The sequence below is a fragment of the Haliotis cracherodii genome, unplaced genomic scaffold, assembly GCF_022045235.1.
Source record: "Haliotis cracherodii isolate W230 unplaced genomic scaffold, xgHalCrac1.p SCAF_13, whole genome shotgun sequence".
NCBI classification, from domain to species: Eukaryota; Metazoa; Mollusca; class Gastropoda; order Lepetellida; family Haliotidae; genus Haliotis; species Haliotis cracherodii.
Window position 1 is genome coordinate 14,033,861 of NW_027266268.1, and position 19,262 is coordinate 14,053,122.

Genomic DNA, 19,262 nt, shown 5'->3' on the forward strand with positions numbered 1-19,262 from the left:
TGCCGATCTGTAAGACTCTGTTACGAACGTATACGTCTGCGTTCAGACAATGATAGGACATTCCAGATCATTCAGAATCTGACTTTTTCACTTTTCGTGTCGTAGCGCTGTCTGATCTCAAACGGGAGCCATAATTCGCACTGTGTGAACCAGGCCTTAATTATTTACAGATGAGGACATATTGGTTAAGTTTATATTTTTTTAAACGTGTTTTCAAAGAATTGGAAACTACACTGTACAGTAATAGCTTAAAGTAATCTTCATGGAATGATATGCAGTATCTTTTGAAAACCATAAACAATTTAGTCAAATGTGGCCAACAAAAGAACACGGATAAATCAATGACCCGGCCAATCAATATCTGCAGCTGAGAACGTCCAACCGATCAGGGTGCATCTACAAGTTGTATTAGGTGACCGCTTTTGATGAGAGAGAGATTATTATCAAACGGAGCTGAATTGTACAATTAGTGTTGGACAACTGTCAGACATCCCATACGGTTCATATCTACCAGGGGAATAAAGTGAAGAAGTTTTGGCATGCGTTGTCTTACAGCTCACGTTAGTTTCTTGCCTTGTCGATATCTACTGCAACCTGATCTCTTTTAATTGTCAATATATTTCTTGTACACATTTGATTGTATTAAAATACTTTGCGTAATTCCCGAATGCTAGCAGCAAAGAGACTCCTCCAAGTATTGTGGTTGTAATAGTTGGGAACATGAACGTGGTGATCCATCTGGTATTCTGTACTGAGCAGCAACCTGAAAACTGCAATACTGAAAACGGTTGTATAAATACCTGTAAATTGTACAAGCAGGTATGATTGTTTTGTTATGCTATGCTTTTGCTATTAATTTCAAGAATGCAGGATAACTGAAGATATAAATAATGCATCACCGTGTAAAATGCTCGTTGTTTCCATTTGTGATGAGATAGGCACAGATGATTTTATGTGAAGGTCGAGGTTTAACCAACTTCACGGCAACATGAGTTGGTATGTGTTGTTATTGCCATGGCAAGAGGCCACACATGTCAATCAGACTTGTTTTCAATGTGTGGAATATTAATTAAAGTAGCTCACACAAGTTTCACTTTCTGTCTTTTAATTGTAACATGTAGCAATGATTTGTGAAAATTCGCAAACTTTCTTGAGCAAGGCTTTTCATCAACGCCTTGGACTCTAGTTAACGGGCATTAATGCCAGTTTTATCAAAACAGTTCTAGTCTAATTGTGGAGATTGACTGTTACATTTCGAAAATAAAGTGAAACGTTGGAGCAGAATCACATTTAAAAAAAACCCAAACCTTCCAAACTGAATTTCAGTATTGAACACGCTTTACACTAAAATGCAAAAACAATCAGATGTCGAACTTCAACAATATAAATCTTGACTCAGTAAGTTTTTTGTGGACACACTGAGTGAGGAAGAAAAAGGAACTGCTTTTGGAGATACATGTACTGCTGTTTGAATGGTGATCTTTATTGACATTTTACTAACCCTCGTGACTAGGTCACCAGAGGTAGGTGGTGTAAAACTGTTTGAAAAAAACAATTCGCCTCCCTCTTGCAATAAACCACCCCAGCCTTCACACACAACACGTTCCAGGTCATACAGTTATGGGGCTTAAGTTATTAAAGAGGAAGACTATCCTTAAAAAGACTGTGATCCAGGAACATGCCTCGAGTAAAAGTCATAACGAATATAAATAATCCCTTGAGTGTCATAAAAGGCGTCATAATGGAGATTTGTAGGAAAAAATAGATGCTGATGATTCTCCTCCTACTGAGATCATTCGTCCAAATCATATGTCTGGTGTGGCTGGTATATTGCATCATCGCACCACAACCACACGGATGTTTATCTACAGGCTGGGATTCCTGACAACAATGTAGGCCGTTATAATGCACAACAGTAATACCAATGTCGGAACTTGATTCACTGAACGTTTTTGATGTTTCAGACATGCACCTCTAAACATCAGTTTGAGACATGCTGCTCTTAAAAGGCCAAGGTGTTCCACTATCCTTGAGAAATCAAAGAACATGTAACATCTTTGATTCTAATGTGAAACTCGATCCTCAAGTATTCTCCGATCTGATAGCAACCCCTGTACATCACTTCACACTTCTGAACGTGAATGAATATCTACATAGAACTACAGGGTGGTCATTCCGCAAAAGAATGGTAATAAAAAATTGAAATCTCATTTTTCAGCCTGTTTCATTCTTTTCTTTAGAATATCTAATAGTACCCTGTTTTTTGGCATAATGTCATTCAGCTCAGTTACACTGCAACTATTGCTGTGGGAAGGTGAAACAGAGATATGTGTTGGAATAGTTTACAGTGATGACTTCTTATGCTTCCTCACGGCACTTCTGGATTTCTGAAAAAAGTATTTATCTGCCCAATATGGTATTGTTATTATGCATAAAAAATACTCACTTTCATAGAATTTGATTTAAGAACATGTAACATTTTTTTATTAATGTGACACTCGATCCTCAAGTATTCTCCAATCTGATAGTAATCCCTGTACAACAAACACTGAACACTTCTGAACTTGAATGAATGTCTACATAGCACAACAGATATGTCTTTCTGCAAATGTAGTCACAAAAGTAAAGATGGAACTCAGTGACTGAACGAATGAAGTGTGTGAAGAAGATGGTGAAGTTGCCTCGTACTATCACACTTGCATGTTGTTTACTGACATATTAGGGTGTAACCGTGTGTAGTTTTTTTCCTGATTAATTGACACATATTGACCTACATGGCAAATACATTTTGTGACTTCAATCGTTGTCGGCAAAGCAATAGTTGGTACAAGAATATCATTTTTCTGTCGATGATCGCACGAACTGCACCATATCATATGCTGGAAACAGCAGAGGAAGCAATTTAAAATGCAGTCATGTACCCAATGTTATGGAACAGTCATAAAGCATGTCATCAGATAACTGATTTGTTTGTATGTCAGCATGAGTATGTCACTTTGAAAACTAAAACAACATCAGAAACACAGAAAAAACCCGGCTATTTTATATGGAAAACATACTAATACATTTTATGCATCTGATACACAGGCAGTGACAGAATTGTCTGGCTGCCGAAATGAAATGTGTTCGATTTGACACACTTGCCATGACTTAATAGACATGCAGATTAAAGTTACACCCAAAGCTTCCATGAAAATTAGTTATCTTAACATAAACGTCAGTTTTGCGTCTCGTCCTACGAATAAAACCAGATTTTAGCACTGGATGAATATGATACAAGAATTACAAATCGATGTTCGTGTCAGAGCTTCGTATCAGTAAAAGTGGGATAGTCTCGAGGAATGCTATGATGTAATATGGAAGGTGCCAAAGTCGAAGACGTCTTCCACCAGATTACAAATTTACGAATGACCTCAAGAAAGAAGTCATTCTGGGTCATTTCGTGATCAATTTCCATTTCTGAAAACAATTTTCAGATTAGTAATTATAGATAATAGAGATTATTCAGCATAGAACATATCGAAATGCTTGTAACGAACTACGGTTGTAACGAACTAAAATAAGTGTTCTCTTTGAGTTCGTGATAACCATGGTTCTCTCAAAATGTCCATCTCATTTTCAATAGAACGTAAATTGCAATGACGCCGACCTAAGAAGATGGCGACAGTAGACGCTGAAGAATTGAAATTGAATCTTCAAGCTGTTCTTTTCCCTGAACCATATAAGTGCAAGAGAGATGCACCATTGTATGGTGCGGAGTAATTCAGGTTAGAGATTTAACAGACATTGCATAGGGAAGTTGAAACACAGACGTTGAAGGATGATGTAATTACTTTGATTGATAAAAATCTGTTTTGAGTTTTTCATACCGTGACAGATAAATCACAAGTCTGTCCTTTGGTAATTCTAGATGTACATGTTTGATTTATGGTCTGTATGAATGCGATACGTTTTCTTATCACCTACATCAAGCTACAAGTACGTATTTCGTAGTTTCGTGGAACTCAAGCTGCGTGGAACTCAAGCACTGAGCGAGTGATGTTAGGTTAAGTGCCGTTTCTTTAAAAGTGGATCAGTCAAATCATAGAGGTGTGTGTGTGTGTGTGTATGTGTGTGTGTGTGTGTGTGTGCGTGCGTGCGTGCGTGCGTGCGTGCGTGCACGTAGCCAGGTGGTTAGAGCGGACGTTCGTCAAAGTTGTCATTTTTAAAAAGTGCATGCATATCAGTTGCAGACTTGTGTTTCCTGAATTGTCGTCCAAATTAGCTTAGTGGGCGGAGTATTTGCGCAATCGTTTACACTGTGCATCCCAACACCTCGAGGACGTCGTATGTGACTTAATTACTTTCAGAGTTTCCGAATTATCACACAAATCTAACGGGATGTTGGCCTTAGGACACTACAAACACTCATCAAGGGCTTCTTCCTGATAGAACCGTCAGCCCGATGTCAGTGACGCTACTGATGCATTACACAAAGACTCCATTGGTGACTTTTATCGAGGACTGTTTCCTTTACAATTATTTCTTTCATCCAAATACTCTACCAAACGCAGCAATACGTAGTTTAAATGTTTTCGAGGACTATATTCTTTCCTGTTTTCACATTGAAAAATGTTTATGGTGACTGCGTCCTTACGCTGATATTTTTTTTTCAAAAAGGCTGTTGAATTTGTGGAAGGGGCCCCCAGAGTAAATGTAAGCCTATGCTCCAAGATCTTAAATTGCTCACTATCACTATGTTAAATACGTCCAAGGTTACAATTTACACTGGACATCACGGAAAGCTTCAGGGGCTTCTAAGAGGGGTTGAAAAGGTGCTTTATTGGAACTGAGGAGGTGCGGCGAGTCTGCTCTCGTAAAACTCCACCATATGTGAAGTCCCCGGTCGACAGAGAGCTAAATATACTCAAGTCCGACACTATATCTTGTTCGTGTCACGTAAAACATCCGTTGTTAATATTTGACGCCATTAAGATCAAGTGTGTTATATTGATCCAGCAACAATATGACGGATATATAACTTTCGGTTTATCAAACCGTGTATTCTTATATAAACTATCTACCAGTATCAAGGTTCCATATCTATGTGACCGCCCCCGTGGTCTAGTGGTAGAGCGTCCGCCCGGAGAGCGGAAGGTCCGGGGTTCGATACCCCGGCCGCGTCATACCAAAATACATTAAAAGATGGAACTTGTTGTTACCCTGTCTGGCGCTCAGCATTAAGGGGCTTAAACAAGGACTGGTCGGCTCGGAGTCAGTATACTGTGTCTGAGTGGGGTATGGAGTGGTTAGGGCTCCACCAATGATATCGCGGATGCAATCATTATTGCCTATATTCCTGCAATCTCCACGTTTCCCTTTGTCAAGGATATCGCTGTCGCTCTCTATGCCACTACAATTTAGCTTACACCTGGGTTAACATCGATTCTTATCACCCATATCGTGAGCATGTGATTTTGAATTACTATCAGATAGTGGTGATACCAGGTGTTTGCGAAAACACTCTTGGGAAACAATGAAAACAACACTCCTGCGATGATATTATGATTGTATGTTACCATACCCTTATCACAACCCATCTTTGGAAATGTTGGCAAAGCCTAACATTCGAATCAAGGACAAAACAAGCTTGAAAATACACGGCAACCCCAATTTTGATTACTCCAGACTCTGCGATTTATGGACTGTTGTATATAAATTACATTGGTGACAGTGACGTTAAAAGTCGAGTGAAAAACACCACCAAGATTAATTCTGTCCGTTGGGACATTGGTAGAGAGACGTAAGACCAACAAGTTCCGTCAAAAGAAGTCGTATGTAGATCAGTTATCTCTATAAGCTATCCACCTGCTTCTTTTCTGATGACCAAACCCACTTAAGGTGTAACATATTATGCCAGGACATAACGACAGAACTTGACATTTGACTACATATACACTGTAGGTGGCAGTTTGGTATCTTACTTTGGACCTGTAATTATCAACTAACACTGAAAAAGATTTGAAGACCAACATTCATATGTGAACAGTCTTAAGTAAATACACAGCCTATGCACTATGCGTGGCGTGTCATCATTGGTATGAAAGGATGTAGTATTCTCCGATCTGATAGAAAGCTGTGTACAGCACACACTGGATGCTTTGGCACACTGGATACTTCTTTTCACGAGTGGACCTCTCATATAGTTCTCAGATAGAGTCGTTCACTTCATAACTTCGAATTTATTTTGTAAAACTTTCCGTACATTTTACACAAATGCCTCTCAAACAATTGTGACCTCTCTTCATGCCACGTTTAAACAGTTCAATATGATAAACTGTCTGTGACTCTTAAAATAGACATTTACTCTTTTACTTGGTGAAGTTTTTTAATGTTTGAGGAAGTGAAAAAAACTCACTATCACAACTTCGATTTTGCTTTCGTTGGGCGAAGAAACAGGTGTTATCTCTCAATGAATATGATACCACGAGCACGATGGTCGAAGTGGAAGACGCAGATGTTATTGCTGAGGATGATGTCAATATCGGAGAAGTCATCTGCAGGATCGAAAGTCTGCGGATGATGCGACGTATATAATTCCTTCCGGGTCAGCTTTTAATCAATATTCATTTCAAGAAATATAAATTGTCAATGCAAGAGAAAAAACAGACTTAATTATCCATGGAAACAGATAATCACTTACTTTATCTTTCGTCCCAAAAGGTCATATATTTAACCGTCAATAGTAGGATCAAATAATAAGAACTTATTGTAAAAAGCTTTAGATCACCTTGACTACCGTACGGATAAACATGAAATGAAAACACGATAGCAAATAGTCAGTCTCGATTTTCTGCCGAAACTGGCTCCATTGGGCGTAGATAATACTTTAGACACGTGAAACACTTCTTATTTCTGATTATGATGAGATAGGTTCAGGTTTGTTGAGATAGATAATAGGACTGGGTTTAAGCCATTCTAAGCAAATGTTTTAGCCACATACATTTGTAGCTCCTACCCGCGTGAGTGAGGGCTACATTACGCCACACAGGGATGCAACGAATGTGATTCACATGTTTTTGTCAATCTATAAAATGTCACTCAAACTCCCTCCAACCATGTCTATTAGGTCCAGATTCCGCATTCTGTCAGTTAAATGTAGCATTGATCACTAATTTCTGACAAGTCGCAACGATTATTGGACTTGCTTCACACAAGCGCTGCCTAATCCAGTTAATAGGTCTTAATGCTAGTTTTATGGATAAAGTAATACATTGTATCAGAATGACATTCTGAACCATATTCGCGAATGACATTCATTTATAATCAGATGTAGAGGTTTATGAAAGTTTGATCGTAGATTTATCGTTTTATGACCCACTAAACAAGTTGATTCCAGAACTTTAGAAAGAAAGCAAAGCACTTCTGCAGAGATAGAGATAGATAGATAGATAGATAGATAGATAGAGAGAGAGTGAGAGACAGGGGTAGAGAGAGAGAGAGAGAGAGTGAGAGTGAGTGAGAGAGGGAGAGTGAGTGGGAGAGAGAAAGGGAAGGGAGAGAGAGAGACAGAGACAGAGACAGAGAGAGGGGTAGAGAGAGGGAGTGAGAGTGAGTGAGAGAGAGGGAGTGAGAAAGGGAGAGAGTGGGAGAGGAGAGAAAGGGGTAGAGAGAGGGGAGAGTGGGTGAGAGAGGGAGAGAGAGAGAGAGGGAGAGAGGGGAGAAAGGGAGGGAGAGAGAGAGGGAGAGTGAGTGAGAGAGAGGGAGGGGAAGAGAGAGAGAGAGTGAGAGTGAGTGAGTTTTGGAGAGAGAATGGGAGAGGAGAGAGAGACAGAGAGAGAGGTGAAGAGTGAGAGTGAGTGATAGAGAGGGAGCGAGAAAGGGAGAGAGAGAAGGAAAGAGGGGGAGTGAAAGGTAGAGGAGAGAGAGAGATGGGAGAGAGAGGGAGGGAGAGAGAGGGAGAGTGAGTGAGAGAGGGAGAGGGAGTGAGAGAGAGGGAGATGGAGTGAGAGAGAAAGGGAGAGAGAGAGGGAGAGGAGAGAGAGAGACAGAGAGGGGAGAGTTTGAGAGGGGGAGAGAGAGTGAGAGAGGGGAGAGAGAGAGGGAGGTGGAGTGAGAGAGAGAGAGAGAGTGGGAGAGAGAAAGGGAGAGAAAGACAGAGAGAGGGGAGAGTGAGTGAGAGAGGGAATGCGAGAGTGAGTGAGAGTGAGTGAGACACACACAGAGAGAGAGAGAGAGAGAGAGAGAGAGAGAGAGAGAGAGAGAGAGAGAGAGAGAGAGTTTGTGTGATGACGTTATCATATTTTGCCGGTCCGACCTATTTTATGGTCCCCCACCGATACATGTACATGTAACATTTTTTCATGACCCTCCTGCCTTACGTAAATGACAAGTCACTGAATAAAATTTAAGTTTATATTTATGAACAATGACGGTCTCACATTTTATGACAAAACTGTCTCCCACTCGTAGTTTTTTTATTCAATTACAAAAGAGTGGGAAGGCAAAATTGAAATATCAATTTAAATCTGTTTGGTTGTTTATTTGAGAATTTTAGCCTGTAGAATGTAGCACAACGTCATTTTGCACAGTCATAGAGCAAAAGCTGAAACAGATGTTTTGGGATAATTTACCTTGATGATTAAAATGATTCATCTTTCTAGTAGCTTGTCTACAGGCACTTCTGGATATGTGGTATAAGAATGTGTGAGGCAAACAATTATTTTTACCATTCAGAAAATGACATCAGATTTAGGCTTAGTCAACTTAACCTAATCAAAGAACTTTTGAGAAAAGAGTCGTATGACACTCGTTGAAATTTCCGTAGGGAGCATGCTCGAATGTACCTCAAAATTAGTGAACTGCTGTAATATTGCTTAACATGAAGGGCAAGTTGAATATTGGAAGTCATCCCTTTTGTCATACAGTCTTGTGGGTATCTTTTGGTCACACTGAATCTTTATTCATAGTTTTACGAATCGATTCCCAAATTGAAACCACATGTTAACCCTGAAATCTGTACGTAAAATATATACAAATTACTGCACAGCAATTATTATTATCAGTACGGAATAAAGTGGTAGACCAATATTCAATGGCAACAAATAATATGATGGGAGAGGTCCGTATCAAATACAAAAAAGTGGTGATAGCAAATGTCAGTGATAATAATATATATTCACCAAGCGGCGACAGTAGCCAAACTTCCGAAATGGGCTTGGCAGGGAATCAGGGATGGTGAGCGATCCTCACATGAAAACTGGTTCCAAAGCGATGAAAACGCTTTTGTACCCTTATATAAACCTCCGTAGCTACTGGCCCGTGCCCTCACCAGTCCATCGGCACTAGAACATTACAGAAATTCACATGACATACTATCATCGTCCACATTATACCGTACCGGAAGTTTACACACCACATACAATAGAACAATGTAACACAGTTACAATCACTGTTAAACAACGCAATACACTGCCATATAACAACAGCTGGGTAATCGAATCTTGGCCTTTGGCGTGATGTGCGAACTGTTTTACCACTGCCACTCACCTACCCCTGAAGGGAGAGGGCTGTTTACAATATCACAACTTGAACTTGCAAAGTATTCAACAGCCTGAAAGCCAATATGTATGCAACTCCTGTTTCAGGGGTCAGGCAAAGGGACCTTGGAAGGATGTGCAGAGATACATTTATTTTGTGAAAATGAGATACAATTTGTAACAAATGCATTAAATTTATCAACTATGTTAACACCAGGACAGCATTAATCATATAATACAATCACAGTGACGACTGCAGTGACATTTTGATTGGACTTTCTGCTATGATTTGACGAAACTAGGATTTTTAAATCAAAGCTATGTTCGTTTAAGTCACAAATGTCGGGCAAGGGGCAGAATTTGTAAGGTCAGAGTCTGGGGATATTCTAAATTTCGAATGCTGGCACCCTCTTATAGTTGTATTTAAATAGTCTTGTGACTAAAACTGACCAGTGTGCAGAATGTAAACATGGCAGGAATTATGCTTTTGAAAAGTACAGTAAGTGACACTTAACGGTTCATCAGTGCATGACATCCTGACGAATTGACGTCAGATATATGAATTCAAGTCATGTATTGCTATTACTTGACGTGATGATTCCAATGTCCCGAAAGTCCGAATGTACAGCTTATTAACATCAATGAACGTAGATTGCTTTTTTGTACATGATGACAAAACCAACACATACCAACATATGCTTAAAATGTCAAGCTTAATATTAACAATCCCAAGAAAACGTCCCTTTGCACTCTGTATTTGTATTAGCATTAATTCTTCAATTACAAATTCCCAAGCATTCGAACGAATTCCTCTACGTTCACAGATCGTCATAAGTCTCAAAATAAGAATAGTTAATGATAACCTTTACAACTTATCGAAGCCATAAGTAGTTCACCTCATCATGAAAAGTGCAAAATGACGGACGATACAAGAATTTGCAAGTGCAGATTCATCAAACAATGCGTTGACAGTCTAAACAAAATGTCTGCTATTGGGATTTGCAAGTAAGACTCATTAGAATATAAACATCATGATGATTTGTATAGATAGAGCTTAAATACTGTCATTGTGATCTAATATTGACATCAGATCGAACTATCTCGATGTTGATCTTGAACAACATTGCATGTTTGGTCTTACTTGTTGCATGGATTTCTTACTAAATGTTGATTGCTTATGAAATACACATCATATAAATAGCTTTATTTCTCTTCTTTGTAATATTGTTACAGTTTAAGTATAGTTAGTGAGTTAATATATAACGTTACATCGGAATGGCTTCAGTCTTGTAACCTAAAAAGACTGGAAAATGAAACAGTAATCCCAAAGTGTGTCAAGATTGAAAGTTTATTTGACAGTGCTATCCTTAACGCATCGGTACACACGTACAACACAAGAGCAAATGTCTCCGTGAGATTATGAGAACTCTCCTGTAATACGACGCAAAATGAAGCTGTTTCCAAAAGAACCAGTGTAGTTATTGAACACATTTGCCGTAATGAAGATAATGTTCAAGTATGGCATTATCAGATCTGATGTCATATCTGCGGAACATATCAAAGTGTTTGCCATTGAATTGTTTGAACGTTGCTGAGAGCATCATAATGGTAAACCACAAATCAAATAATATTCTCCCAAACAGTCTACGACAGACATGTTGAAGTTTACTCATCGTTCCGAAAAATAATATTCCTCTTCTGGTATATATTATTATTGTTTCAAGGCGAGGCAGCACCACACCCGTGCTCGTGGATTTAAGTCTTTAAGTGTCTGAGACCTGCATCACTTAGGGTTTTCCTTCCATCAAGCTCAAACGCAGTACTGTACTCTTTACCAGAGAATTTTGACATTGGTGTTGTTATATGAAAATATTGTCTTTAGTATGAATTTGTCAACATATTGCATGAAAGAGAAAATATATTTTATAACCAATTTCAGAAACATCTTCATTGATCTTCGTGAATCCCCAAAGCACAACGACCGTCAGAAATAGATGGTGTTTCCTGACCCACACGATGAGAATGTGTTAATGATGTGTTACGCCACCGTCAGCATTTTCTCGACAGCCTGGAAATGATAGGCTCAGGGCAGACAAACACGTGCGTGTTAACACGACTAGTGGGATTATATTGGTAGAGAGATCATATACTGAGGGCCAAAAGAAACTTTACCACTAAAATGAAATTGCAAAAATTTAAAACCACAAGTTCCAACGAAATCAATGCATAACACATCGTCCGAACACAACGATGCTCTGTGCAGAAAGTGATACACGTCGACGGAACGTTTATTTTGTGGAAATGCGTAAAAGTGAAAAACACGTTCCGCTTAGACAGCCGAAACTGCAAGTGCAATAAGGGTATATAATGACACGGACGGCATGTCAGACACTCATACTGATAAAAAGCACCACCACAGTTACTCCCTGACTGACACACGAACAACGCGAGCGTAAACTGGGTATGATACAGATGGGAGCCACCCATACCCACATTGCTGGACCTTTTGGTTGCTCCCGTGTTGCTGTAACTAAACTTCTGCAACGTTACAGACAGACCGGGCAGACACCAGAGAACAGGCGGGCCAAGGGTAACTACTCCTAGTTAAGACCGGTACTTGAGAACTTTGCATCTCCGATATCGTTTCCTGGCAGTGACATCATAATGCCTTAGAGCATATGACAGACAGTGGCCAGGCGACTCAGGGCTCAAGGAATTAGGGCTTACAGACTTTACGGAGGACAGTTATTGACAGTGCAACATCGTCGTCAGAGATGGGATGGCCCAGACTGTACGTCGATTGCAGCGACGTGACTGGCAGAGGGTCATCTTCACTGATGAAGCCCGGTTCTGACTGTCCAGAGCTGACTGACAGCGTGTTTACCACAGAGGGGGAGAACGACGGTATGTTGCGTTCAGGAGGACGTGCCGTATGATGGAGGGGTTGTAATGGTGTGGGGAGGAATTTGTGGGCAGGATGGAGATTTGACAGCTCAGCGTTATATGGATGACATTCTTCGTCCGATTGTCCTACCATTTCTACAACATCTGCCGCGTGGTTTCCTTTAGAACCAGGATAACGCCAGATCCCCTACAGCCCGAGTCGTACAGAACTTCCTTGCAGCCAACAACGTCAACATGTTGCCGTGGCCGTGGCCGTGGCCGTGGCACGCTCCCTAGACGGTCCAGAACTCATCTGGGATGTCATGGATCGTCGTGTTCGACAACGACCACATACTCCATCCAGCCGAAAAGAACGGACCCAGGCCCTCCAAGAAGAAGGGCGGCGTATCCCACGCGATGTCATCTGACAACTGACTTTTTCTGTGTGGGGGACACGGGTGGCCAAGTCGTCTAAAGCGACATTGGTGTTGTTATATGAAAATATTGTCTTTAGTATGAATTTGTCAACATATTGCATGAAAGAGAAAATATATTTTATAACCAATTTCAGAAACATCTTCATTGATCTTCGTGAATCCCCAAAGCACAACGACCGTCAGAAATAGATGGTGTTTCCTGACCCACACGATGAGAATGTGTTAATGATGTGTTACGCCACCGTCAGCATTTTCTCGACAGCCTGGAAATGATAGGCTCAGGGCAGACAAACACGTGCGTGTTAACACGACTAGTGGGATTATATTGGTAGAGAGATCATATACTGAGGGCCAAAAGAAACTTTACCACTAAAATGAAATTGCAAAAATTTAAAACCACAAGTTCCAACGAAATCAATGCATAACACATCGTCCGAACACAACGATGCTCTGTGCAGAAAGTGATACACGTCGACGGAACGTTTATTTTGTGGAAATGCGTAAAAGTGAAAAACACGTTCCGCTTAGACAGCCGAAACTGCAAGTGCAATAAGGGTATATAATGACACGGACGGCATGTCAGACACTCATACTGATAAAAAGCACCACCACAGTTACTCCCTGACTGACACACGAACAACGCGAGCGTAAACTGGGTATGATACAGATGGGAGCCACCCATACCCACATTGCTGGACCTTTTGGTTGCTCCCGTGTTGCTGTAACTAAACTTCTGCAACGTTACAGACAGACCGGGCAGACACCAGAGAACAGGCGGGCCAAGGGTAACTACTCCTAGTTAAGACCGGTACTTGAGAACTTTGCATCTCCGATATCGTTTCCTGGCAGTGACATCATAATGCCTTAGAGCATATGACAGACAGTGGCCAGGCGACTCAGGGCTCAAGGAATTAGGGCTTACAGACTTTACGGAGGACAGTTATTGACAGTGCAACATCGTCGTCAGAGATGGGATGGCCCAGACTGTACGTCGATTGCAGCGACGTGACTGGCAGAGGGTCATCTTCACTGATGAAGCCCGGTTCTGACTGTCCAGAGCTGACTGACAGCGTGTTTACCACAGAGGGGGAGAACGACGGTATGTTGCGTTCAGGAGGACGTGCCGTATGATGGAGGGGTTGTAATGGTGTGGGGAGGAATTTGTGGGCAGGATGGAGATTTGACAGCTCAGCGTTATATGGATGACATTCTTCGTCCGATTGTCCTACCATTTCTACAACATCTGCCGCGTGGTTTCCTTTAGAACCAGGATAACGCCAGATCCCCTACAGCCCGAGTCGTACAGAACTTCCTTGCAGCCAACAACGTCAACATGTTGCCGTGGCCGTGGCCGTGGCCGTGGCACGCTCCCTAGACGGTCCAGAACTCATCTGGGATGTCATGGATCGTCGTGTTCGACAACGACCACATACTCCATCCAGCCGAAAAGAACGGACCCAGGCCCTCCAAGAAGAAGGGCGGCGTATCCCACGCGATGTCATCTGACAACTGACTTTTTCTGTGTGGGGGACACGGGTGGCCAAGTCGTCTAAAGCGACGCAATTCGCTGTGCAGAGTTGCCAGAAACCTATAATGGTGGGTTCGAATCCCGGTTCGACCCAATTATGTTTCTAGGTTTGTCAGCACCATACCCGTGCTCGTAGGTTTCACCGAAGTGGTAAACGTCTGAAACCTGCATCACTTCGGGCTTTCCTCCAACATTAGGCTGACACGCTATGATATAACTGGAATACTATTAAGAGCGGCGTTAAACCCAACTCACTCATTCACTCACTCACTTTTTCTGTGTGCCGGAGTGTCTTTTGCATGTCCTGTTGAATTTGGTGGTCATACAAGCTGTTAATGTGACGTGTCATAACACTATAGCGATTTAAGATTTGCGTGCCCTTTGTCCATTACGCTTTTGCTACTTTTCGATTCGGGCAACTGTCATGCCAATATCAGATGCTGTATGCCTATCATTTTAAATGTTAGTTTTGTTGTGATTTTGATCTTTTCAATACACTTAACTTTATTCATCTATCTTTTGTGGTTTATAAACTTGAGTGATTTAAACTATGGTAAAGTTGTTTTTAGGTCGTCAGTTTATAATATTGTCTTTAAGAAAAGTGTTTATCATGAACTCGCCTGAGAAAATTAAGCACCAGGTGAGTGTTGTTATATTGGAAATTCAGCAATGTTGCTAAGGCTCCATACGGGGACCATCTGTCAAAACGTAATGCTGGTAGACCGTGTAATCAAACTGCGTCCATGTAGATCGCCAGTCACATTTTGGGGTTTGACTACAATAGACCGTTAGAGGCCGTTATCCACAATGGCATTATTACTGAGAATTGGTGTTTAACGTATCTACCTACTCCCAGATAAAAGAGTTATCTCCAGCCTCACAGCCTAGGGAAGTCACTGAAGTGCCACTGTTCTTGAGAAATTAAAGGACATATTTGATTCTTATATTTTGTGACACTTGAGCAAAATGTTAGTGTGATTTGAGTCGTAAACACACGCTTTTATTATTGCCCAAAATAACCTCCCGATTTGGACAGCTCTTCTCTCTGGAAGGCCCATTTCGTCCTCCTCAAAATGGCAAACTATTTCATAGTTACTCATGTATGAGGAGCTCTTCCCCTGGAACGATCCAATTAATACTGATGGATGAAACGTATCACAAAAATCCAAATCACGTATTTTCTGATCCCAGATAAAAGACGTACCATGTCCTGGAAACGATATGTATAGATATGTATCGTAATCAACAATTCGGGCCCAACACCACTGGGAAGTCACTTAAGTGCCACTGTTCTTGAGAAATTAAAAGACATCTTTGATTCTTATATTTTGTACCACTTGAAATAAATGTTAGTGGAATTTGAGTCGATAATACACGATTTAAATATTGCCCAACATAACCTCCCGATTTGGACTGGCTCATTTCGTCCTCCTCAAAATGGCGAACTGGTTATCGAACATTTCATACTCCGTCTGAAGAGCTCTTCCGCTGGAAGGAACCAATTAATACCGATGGATGAAACGTATCACAAAAATCCAAATCAACAAAGACGAACTCAAATTGTTTGACGAGTTCTTTTCAACAATCTTTCCCTTCTGGTGGAAAGTATTCTTCCTCTGAACATTTAAAAGTGAAATGATGCACACCTAACAAAATGAGCGCCAGTAGGGATGGCACGGAAGAATAGAAATTTCTATCTTCACTCTGTTTGGTTTTCCCTGAACCATATAAGTGGTTTATTGTGCTGCATAATTCAGGTTAGAGATTGGTTAGGGAAGTTAAAACACAGATATTGAAGAATGGTTTGTATGACTGAAGATTTGTTTTGAGTTTTTCTGTATGAATGTGATAAGAACGTGTCGTCGTGATTATCATTATTATAAGATTTAGAAGATAACCCTTTCGGAGTATTTTAGTAGCGTTTATCCTTGGTCAGATCAACGTTATTATTAATGGTCTTTGTAACTAACTCTTTCGCAACACCCAGGGATAGCTACAGTTACATTGGTTTGTTTCACTAAACGTAGATTCACAAATGCTTAAAGGAGTATTTCCGCAATTAATTCCACTGTGAATCCCAACACTTAGCTTGCCCGATGTATCACATGAATATAACGGGGTGTTGGGGGTTGGCAGTTCCCGATCGACGGACAGCTAAAACACTTAAATCTGGTCTTTTTTCTTGTCCACGTCATTTGTAAGGTTGATATTTGACGCTATTAAGATACAATGTGTTATTGTGATCTGACACTTATACATATGTGACTTTAAGCTTTATACGACGTTTATGCATCTAATAACACATCAGAGCCACATTTATGTTGATTATCTACATATTCAAAAAAAACTTGACGGAATTACACTAGAAATCAGATACGTGTCAGTACGAATATATGTAGAAATGTTGAAAGGTTATCTCCTGTAGAAAGTACGTGTTTCTCCTAATTGATAAACTACAGAGGTCGTCTCGAAGTATAATTCCATACAATCGCAATGTGTGTTGTTCCTCTCACTGTCTCATATCCCAAGAAACCCGTTTGGGTATTTGATACAATTATAGCCTACATGTAGTTATGATTTGCAGCAGCGTGTATCATGTTTAATATTAAGGCAGCCTTGTAATTATTGAATAAGATAAAAATACCTATATTGGTCGAGACGGCGACAGATAATATTTAGACAAAGATCGGCTATTTAATGAAAGCGGCATTCAACACTGTTTTGAGCTTATAATCAAAACAAAGGAGGAATTTCGAGGCTAATCCCGTCTGAGGTTCACTTCCGGTAACACGTTCACATAGGAAATCACATAGGAAAGGAAACATATTGTTACACAGGTTGTTCTGGACCACGTCATTATTGCCACCTTTATCGTCGTCATCATCACCATGGCACAGTGGTTGGAGATCCACCAGCAGCGTCGCGGATGCAATCACTATCGCCATCGTCCCTGCAATCTCCACAAAGTTTGACTTTGTCAGTCAAATCACTGTCGCCATCTATACCACTGCAATGCAGCTAACACCCGGATTGCTATCGATTCTTATCAAAAGCAGGCGTTGTGGAATCCAAATAGGTTAAGCATTCGCTCGTCACGCCGAATTGCCCACTTTGTCGATTCTCCATTTTAGTGTCCCTTATCGTGCGACTGCTTTCATGTACCTAAAAGCTTAATAGAACTACTATCTGAAAAGAAAATTGAGTTTGCAAAGCTATTCGCCGAACATGATGCACGAACTAAAAATCATAGGTTTATAACGCGACGATTGGACGCAACACCCTGGCTTTCCCAAACGAAATCGAAAAATACACATATTCCAAGACAATTTTAATTACGGATGTCATCTTCTTTCATATAATTTTCACACTCAAAACTAAGTGATAATTAGATATGCATATGCCCCACGTATTTTTTGCTCAGTGGATTTGGATACAATTCGTGCACAAGTTTAAAAACACAATCTGGCATCACTGCCCGTTTTTACTTTTAGTCCAAGTATCTAGGATCTTTCCAAATTCTTCGTCTATTCACACTGCAAACACGAAAACGTCGTTTTTTTCCGTATATGGTCATTGGACGGAAAAACGACGTTATTTGGACGTTTTCAAACCATCGTTTTTCCGTCCAAATAACGTCGTTATTTGACATCGGAATTTACTGGGAGAGAACGATAGCGTTAAGCTCCTCCCTTTCTTGATTGACATTGTCAATCAAGCAACAGCGTCTACCGGTATTTCTACTTCTCAGTTTTCATTGGTCAGTCCCCGCGTGTTAGATTACAGGCCCGCGTTTGACGCTGCACTCGAAGCGCTTAGCGGAAGTACTGAAATCAATCGTTCTGCGCATGCGGATTACTTAATGCCTTGACCAAATTTTCCGTTCTGTGCATGCGCGATTTCGCGTATTGTTTCCTAGAATTAATGTCACCACTATTTTTACAATGGTTCATGAACACAGTCACGTGAAGGTTCGGAATCGTAACGAGTAACTCCATTTAAATTGAAGAGTATCCCCAGTGATATGGGAGATTCCAAGATGAAACTATTTGATAACACACTTCCACCAGGTCGAACATCGTGGATCCTCATTTTTTTTCTGCCTAAAGAGAATCATAGTTCATATGCTAATCCATCTGCGAATACCCTCCCACTCAAGATGACCTTACTTGTTGCTGAATCTATCATCTATCCCCCCAATATATGTCTGTGATATCATTACCCATCCAAAGCCGAATATACATTTATTGTGTTTTTCTTGACAACAAATGTTATAATTGGGATAACACTTTCTGAGTAAAGTACAGATTCTCGTACTTTCTTTGGTTGAGCCCCGTCCGGGATTTGAACCCACACTGTGAGTGAGGCACCCAATCGCCAGAACACAATGTTGGCGATCTAACCCAGCCACCGAACCAAAAATGTTAGTCCAGATGACGTATACTTTCTGTACTCCTCTGACAAGAGAAAAATGGCACGGCTTCTATGACCGAAAGCTTTGAACCAACAATGCCTTTAAGAAAGTGGTCAACAGTAACACACATTATATTTGGATACCACTTTCTCAGTAAACTACATATTTTTAGGGTGGAGATAATAGACGTTGATGGTTGATTATCAATGGACAAATTAAAGCCAAAACTTAACTTATGAATGATTGGTAATGGGAAATGGACAATGGGCAAACGGGAGGCGGGGTAATCAGCGCCATGCCAGTTATCTGTTGGCTTCCCTTGTTGCGTTCCCATCTTTGATATCTTTTTACTTTTGTTGTTCTTACAGGTAAAAATATATGTTCTCTGCCTCATAGCATTTAATAATATGCACCTGATGAAGGAGAAAGTATATATTCCGAAACGCAGTGTTCCTCCGTTGACATCCATAAATATTTTTCCTTGT